Source organism: Perca flavescens, chromosome 21 (genome assembly GCF_004354835.1).
Source record: "Perca flavescens isolate YP-PL-M2 chromosome 21, PFLA_1.0, whole genome shotgun sequence".
In the NCBI taxonomy this organism is placed as follows: domain Eukaryota; kingdom Metazoa; phylum Chordata; class Actinopteri; order Perciformes; family Percidae; genus Perca; species Perca flavescens.
In genome coordinates, this window is record NC_041351.1 from 14,436,031 (window position 1) to 14,446,128 (window position 10,098).

The window sequence follows — 10,098 nt, forward strand, 5'->3', positions numbered from 1 at the left end:
GACCTTTTTTCAACATACTATACTATGATTTTTTTTTGACATATTATACTATGACCTTTTTTCGACATACTATACAATGACTTTTTTTCGACATACTATACAATGACTTTTTATTGACATACTATACTATGACCTTTTTTTCGACAAACTATACTATGAACTTTTTTTTGACATACTATACTATGACCTTTTTTCGACATATTATACTATGACCTTTTTCGACCTACTATACTATGACTTTTTTGACATACTATACAATTACTTTTTTTCTCATTTTTTGACATATACTATGGCTTTTTGTAACTTTTTTCGACATACTATACTATGACCTTTTTTTCGACATACTATACAATGACTTTTTATCGACGTACTCTACTATGACCTTTTTTTCAACATACTATACTATGATTTTTTTTTGACATATTATACTATGACCTTTTTTCGACATACTATACAATGACTTTTTTTCGACATACTATACAATGACTTTTTATTGACATACTATACTATGACCTTTTTTCCGACAAACTATACTATGACCTTTTTTTCGACATACTATACTATGACCTTTTTTCGACATATTATACTATGACCTTTTTCGACCTACTATACTATGACTTTTTTGACATACTATACAATTACTTTTTTTCTCATTTTTTGACATATACTATGGCTTTTTGTAACTTTTTTCGACATACTATACTATGACCTTTTTTTTTTTCGACATACTATACAATGACTTTTTTTATCGACGACTTACTATGACCTTTTTTTCGACATACTATACAATGACTTTTTTTCGACATACTATACAATTACTTTTTATCGACATACTATACTATGACCTTTTTTTCGACATACTATGACCTTTTTTTTGACATATTATACTATGAGTTTTTATCGACATACTATACTATGACCTTTTTTTCAACATACTATACTATGACCTATTTTTGTGACTTTTTTCGACATAATATACTATGACTTCTTTTCGACATACTATACGATGACCTTTTTTTGACATACTATACTATGACCATTTTTTTGACATACTATACTATGACCTTTTTTTGACATACTATACTATGACCTCTTTTCGACATACTATACGATGACCTTTTTTTGACATACTATACTATGACCATTTTTTTGACATACTATAATATGACCTTTTTTCGACATACTACTATGACCTTTTTTCGACATACTATACTATGACTTTTTTTCGACATACTATACTATGACTTTTTTCGACATAATATATACTGTGATTTCTTTTGACGTGTATTATGACTTTTTTCGACATACTATACTATGACTTTTTTTCGACATACTATACTATGAATTATCTCGACATACTATACTATGACTGTTTTATGACTTTTCAACATAGGCTATTACTTTTCTGTGACTTTCTTCGACATGCTATACTCTGACTTTTTCAACGTACTACACTATGACAGATTTAGGATAGATATATGACCTCTTTTTGACATACTATACAATGACCTTTTTTTCAACATACTATACTATGATTTTTTTTTGACATATTATACTATGACCTTTCTTTGACATACTATACTATGACCTTTTTTCGACATACTATACTATGACTTTTTTTCGACATACTATGACCTTTTTTTTGACATACTATACTATGACTTTTTTTCGACATACTATACAATGACTTTTTTTCGACATACTATACAATGACTTTTTATCGACATACTATACTATGACCTTTTTTTCGACAAACTATACTATGACCTTTTTTCGACATACTATACTATGACTTTTTTTTCGACATATTATACTATGACCTTTTTTCGACCCACTATACTATGACTTTTTTTCGACATACTATACAATTACTGTTTTTCTATTTTTGACATATACTATGGCTTTTTTTGACTTTTCGACATACTATACTATGATTTTTTTTTTCGACATACTATACAATGGCTTTTTTTCGACATACTATACAATGACTTTTTTCTCGACATATTATACTATGACCTTTTTTCGACAAACTATACTATGACCTTTTTCGACATACTATACTATGACCTTTTTCGACATACTATACTATGACTTTTTACGACATACTATACTATGCCTTTTTTCTAATTTTTTGACATATACTATGGCTTTTGTGACTTTTTGACATACTATACTATGACCTCTTGTATAGTATGTTGAAAAAGATCATTATAGTATGTTGAAAAAGGTCATAGTATGGATCCTGGGTCATAGTATAGTATTTGAAAAATACTATGATATTGAAAAATCATAATATAGCTTTGTTCAAAAGGTCATATAATTATGACCGAAAAAGAGTATAATGTTTGACATATACTATGGCTTTTTTGTGACTTTTTATACAATGACTTTTTTTCGACATACTATACTATGACTTTTTTTTGACATACTATACTATGACCTTTTTTTTCAACATACTATACTATACCTTTTTTTCAACATACTATTTTTTTTTTGACATATTATACTATGACCTTTCTTTTGACATACTATACACTGACTTTTTACGACATACTATACTATGACCTTTTTTTTTGACATACTATACTATGACCTTTTTTCAACATACTATACTATGATTTTTTTGACATATTATACTATGACCTTTCTTTGACATACTATACACTGACTTTTTTACGACATACTATACTATGACCTTTTTTGACATACTATACTATGACCTTTTTTCAACATACTATACTATGATTTTTTTTTTTGACATATTATACTATGACCTTTTTTTCGACATACTATAGAATGACTTTTTTTTCGACATACTATACAATGACTTTTATTGACATACTATACTATGACCTTTTTTCAAATTAAACTATACTATGAACTTTTTTTTGACATACTATACTATGACCTTTTTTTCGACATACTATACTATGACCTTTTTTTCAACATATTATACTATGACCTTTTTTCGACATACTATACTATGACTTTTTTTTGACATACTATACACCTTTTTTTCTCATTTTTTGACATATACTATGGCTTTTTGTAACTTTTTTCGACATACTATACTATGACCTTTTTTTTCGACATACTATACAATGACCTTTTTTTGACATACTATACTATGACCATTGTTTTGACATACTATAATATGACCTTTTTTCGACATACTACTATGACCTTTTTCGACATACTATACTATGACTTTTTTTCGACATACTATACTATGACTTTTTTTCGACATAATATATACTGTGATTTCTTTTTGACGGTATTATGACTTTTTTTCGACATACTATATACTATGACTTTTTTTCGACATACTATACTATGAATTATCTCGACATACTATATACTATGACTGTTTTATGACTTTTCAACATAGGCTATTACTTTTTTTGTCGACATACTATACTATGACTTTTTTCGACATACTATACTATGACTTTTTTCGACATAATACTATACTATGATTTCTTTTAGGATACTATATATGACCTTTTTTGACATACTATACAATGATTTTTTTTTCGACATACTATACTATGACCATTTTTTCGACATACTATACTATGACCTTTTTTTGACTTTTACTATACTATTACCTGTGACTTTTTCGACATACTATACTATGACTTTTTGACCTTACTTACTATGACATACTACATATACTATGACCTCTTTTTGACATACTATACTATGACCTTTTTCGACATACTATACTATGACCTTTTTTCGACATACTATACTATGACTTTTTTTGACATACTATACTATGACCTTTTTTCGACATACTATACTATGACTTTTTTTCGACATACTATACTATGACTTTTTTCGACATACTATACTATGACCTTTTTTCGACATACTATTATGACCTTTTTTTCGACATACTATACTATGACTTTTTTTCGACATACCATACTATGACTTTTTTTGACATACTACTTTGACCTCTTTTCGACATACTATACGATGACCTTTTTTCGACATACTATACTATGACCATTTTTTTCGACATACTATACTATGACCTTTTTGACATATTATACTATGACCTTTTTCAACATACTATATTATGACCTTTTTTTCAACATACTATATTATGACCTTTTTTTCAACATACTATACTATGACCTTTTTTCAACATACTATACTATGACCTTTTTTCAACATATTATACCATTACTTTTTTCTAATTTTTTGACATATACTATGGCTTTTTGTAACTTTTTTCGACATACTATATATAACCTCTTTTCGACATACTATACTATGACCTTTTTTCAACATACTATACTATGACATTTTTTTTCGACATACTATACTATGACCTTTTTTTGACAGACTATACTATGACTTTTTCCGACATATTATACTATGACTTTTTTCGACATACTATACTATGACTTTTTTTCGACATACTATACTATGACTTTTTTCGACATACTATACAATGACTTTTTTTCAACGTACTATACTATGACCTTTTTTCGACATACTATACTATGACTTTTTTTCAACATACTATGACCTTTTTTTCGACATACTATGACCTTTTTTTGACATACTATATTATGACCTTTTTTTCAACATACTATACTATGACCTCTTTTCGAAATACTATACGATGACCTTTTTTTGACATACTATACTATGACCATTTTTTCAACATACTATACTATGACCTTTTTTCAACATACTATACTATGACCTTTTTTCGACATACTATACCATTACTTTTTTCAAATTTTTTGACATATACTATGGCTTTTTGTAACTTTTTTCGACAGACTACTTTGACCTCTTTTCGGCATACTATACGATGACTTTTTTTCGACATACTATACTATGACCATTTTTTCGACATACTATACTATGACCTTTTTCGACATATTATACTATGACCTTTTTCAACATACTATATTATGACCTTTTTTTCAACATACTATACTATGACCTTTTTTCAACATACTATACTATGACCTTTTTTCGACATACTATACCATTACTTTTTTCAAATTTTTTGACATATACTATGGCTTTTTGTAACTTTTTTCGACATACTATACTATGACCTCTTTTCGACAAACTATACTATGACCTTTTTTTCGACATACTATACTATGACCTTTTTTCGACATACTATACTATGACTTTTTTACGACATACTATACTATGACCTTTTTTCTAATTTTTTGACATATACTATGGCTTTTTGTGACTTTTTTTGACATACTATACTATGACCTCTTGTATAGTATGTTGAAAAAAGATCATAGTATAGTATGTTGAAAAAAGGTCATAGTATGTGACTTTTTCATAGTATAGTATGTTGAAAAAAGGTCATAGTATAGTATGTTGAAAAAGGTCATAGTATAATATGTCGAAAAAAGGTCATAGTATAGTATGTCGAAAAAATGGTCATAGTATAGTATGTCGAAAAAAGGTAATTGTATAGTATGTCGAAAAGAGGTTATAGTAGTATGTCAAAAAAAGGTCATAGTATAGTATGTCGAAAAGAGGTCATAGTATAGTATGTCAAAAAAAGGTCATATTATACTATGACCTTTTTTCGACATACTATACAATGACTTTTTTTCGACATACTATACTATGACCTTTTTTTGACATACTATACTATGACCTTTTTTTCAACATACTATACTATGATTTTTTTTTGACATATTATACTATGACCTTTCTTTGACATACTATACACTGACTTTTTTACGACATACTATACTATGACCTTTTTTCGACATACTATACTATGACCTTTTTTTCAACATACTATACTATGATTTTTTTTTGACATATTATACTATGACCTTTCTTTGACATACTATACACTGACTTTTTTACGACATACTATACTATGACCTTTTTTTGACATACTATACTATGACCTTTTTTTCAACATACTATACTATGATTTTTTTTTGACATATTATACTATGACCTTTTTTCGACATACTATAGAATGACTTTTTTTCGACATACTATACAATGACTTTTTATTGACATACTATACTATGACCTTTTTTTCGACAAACTATACTATGAACTTTTTTTTGACATACTATACTATGACCTTTTTTTCGACATACTATACTATGACCTTTTTTCGACATATTATACTATGACCTTTTTCGACCTACTATACTATGACTTTTTTGACATACTATACAATTACTTTTTTTCTCATTTTTTGACATATACTATGGCTTTTTGTAACTTTTTTCGACATACTATACTATGACCTTTTTTTCGACATACTATACAATGACCTTTTTTTGACATACTATACTATGACCATTGTTTTGACATACTATAATATGACCTTTTTTCGACATACTACTATGACCTTTTTCGACATACTATACTATGACTTTTTTTCGACATACTATACTATGACTTTTTTCGACATAATATATACTGTGATTTCTTTTGACGTGTATTATGACTTTTTTCGACATACTATACTATGACTTTTTTTCGACATACTATACTATGAATTATCTCGACATACTATACTATGACTGTTTTATGACTTTTCAACATAGGCTATTACTTTTCTGTGACTTTCTTCGACATGCTATACTCTGACTTTTTCAACGTACTACACTATGACAGATTTAGGATAGATATATGACCTCTTTTTGACATACTATACAATGACCTTTTTTCGACATACTGTACTATGACCATTTTTTCGACATACTATACTATGACCTTTTTTTGACATACTATACTATGACCTCTTTTCGACATACTATACTATGACCTTTTTTCGACATACTATACTATGACCTCTTTTCGACATACTATACTATGACCTTTTTTCGACATACTATAATATGACCTTTTTTCGACATACTACTATGACCTTTTTCCGACATACTATACTATGACTTTTTTTCGACATACCATACTATGACTTTTTTTGACATACTACTTTGACCTCTTTTCGACATACTATACGATGACCTTTTTTCGACATACTATACTATGACCATTTTTTCGACATACTATACTATGACCTTTTTTCGACATATTATACTATGACCTTTTTCAACATACTATATTATGACCTTTTTTTCAACATACTATATTATGACCTTTTTTTCAACATACTATACTATGACCTTTTTTCAACATACTATACTATGACCTTTTTTCAACATATTATACCATTACTTTTTTCTAATTTTTTGACATATACTATGGCTTTTTGTAACTTTTTTTTCGACATACTATATATAACCTCTTTTCGACATACTATACTATGACCTTTTTTTCAACATACTATACTATGACATTTTTTTTCGACATACTATACTATGACCTTTTTTTGACAGACTATACTATGACTTTTTCCGACATATTATACTATGACTTTTTTCGACATACTATACTATGACTTTTTTTCGACATACTATACTATGACTTTTTTCGACATACTATACAATGACTTTTTTTCAACGTACTATACTATGACCTTTTTTCGACATACTATACTATGACTTTTTTTCAACATACTATGACCTTTTTTTCGACATACTATGACCTTTTTTTGACATACTATACTATGACCTTTTTTCGACATATTATACTATGACCTTTTTCAACATACTATATTATGACCTTTTTTTCAACATACTATACTATGACCTTTTTTCGACATACTATACTATGACCTTTTTTCAACATACTATACAATTACTTTTTTCTAATTTTTTGACATATACTATGGCTTTTTGTGACTTTTTTCGACATACTATACTATGACCTCTTTTCGAAATACTATACGATGACCTTTTTTTGACATACTATACTATGACCATTTTTTCGACATACTATACTATGACCTTTTTTTGACATACTATACTATGACTTCTTTTCAACATACTATACTATGACCTTTTTTCGACATACTATACTATGACCTTTTTTCGACATACTTCTATGACCTCTTCTCGACATACTATACGATGACCTTTTTTCGACATACTATACTATGACCATTTTTTCGACATACTATACTATGACCCTTTTTCGACATATTATACTATGACCTTCTTCAACATACTATATTATGACCTTTTTTTCAACATAGTATACTATGACCTTTTTTCAACATACTATACAATTACTTGTTTTTAATTTTTTGACATATACTATGGCTTTTTGTGACTTTTTTTGACATACTATACTATGACCTCTTTTCGACATACTATACGATGACCTTTTTTCGACATACTATACTATGACCTTTTTTCGACATATTATACTATGACCTTTTTCTACATACTATATTATGACCTTTTTTTCAACATACTATACTATGACCTTTTTTTCAACATACTATACTATGACCTCTTTTCGACATACTATACTATGACCTTTTTTCGACATACTATACTATGACCTCTTTTCGACATACTATAATATGACCTTTTTTCGACATACTATTATGACCTTTTTCCGACATACTATACTATGACTTTTTTTCGACATACTATACTATGACTTTTTTCGACATAATATATACTGTGATTTCTTTTAACGTGTATTATGACTTTTTTCGACATACTATACTATGACTTTTTTTTGACATACTATACTATGAATTATCTCAACATACTATACTGTGACTGTTTTATGACTTTTCAACATAGGCTATTACTTTCCTGTGACTTTCTTCGACATGTTATACTCTGACTTTTTCAACGTACTACACTATGACAGATTTAGGACTTTTTTTTACATACAAATATAAAAAAGTCATAGTATACAATGACCTTTTTTTCGACATACTATACTATGACCTTTTTTCGACATACTATACTATGACCTTTTTTTGACATACTATACTATGACCTTTTTTTGACATACTATACTATGACCTTTTTTCGATATACTATACAATGACTTTTTATCGACATACTATACTATCTTTTTTCGACATAGTATACTATGACTTTTTTTCGACATACTATACTATGACCTTTTTTCAACATACTATACTATGACTTTTTTTCAACATACTATGACCTTTTTTTCGACATACTATGACCTTTTTTTGACATACTATACTATGACCTTTTTTCAACATATTATACTATGACCTTTTTCAACATACTATATTAAAACCTTTTTTTCGACATACTATACTAGGACTTTTTTTCGACATACTATACTATGACCTTTTTTTCGACATACTATACTATGACCTTTTTTCGACATACTATACTATGACCTTTTTTGACATACTATACTATGACCTTTTTTCGACATACTATACTATGACCTTTTTTCGACATACTATACTATGACCTCTTTTCGACATACTATACTATGACCTTTTTTCGACATACTATACTATGACCTTTTTTCGACATACTATACTATGACCTCTTTTCGACATACTATACTATGACCTTTTTTTGACATACTATAATATGACCTCTTTTCGACATACTATACTATGACCTTTTTTCGACATACTATAGTATGACCTTTTTTTGACATACTATACTATGACCTTTTTTCGACATACTATACTATGACCTTTTTTCAACATACTATACTATGACCTTATTTCGACATACTATACTATGACCTTTTTTCGACATACTATACAATGACTTTTTATTGACATACTATACTATGACTTTTTTTCGACATACTATACTATGACCTTTTTTCGACATACTATACTATGACCTTTTTTTTCGACATACTATACTATGACCTTTTTTTGACAGACTATACTATGACTTTTTTCGACATACTATACTATGACTTTTTTCGACATACTATACTATGAATTATCTCGACATACTATACTGTGACTGTTTTATGACTTTTCAACAAAGGCTATTACTTTTCTGTGACTTTCTTAGACACGCTATACTCTGACTTTTTCAACGTACTACACTATGACATATTTAGGACTTTGTTTTACATACAAATATATAAATATAAAAAAGTCATAGTATACAATGACCTTTTTTCGACATACTATACAATGACCTTTTTTCGACATACTATACTAGGACTTTTTTTCAACATACTATACTATGACCT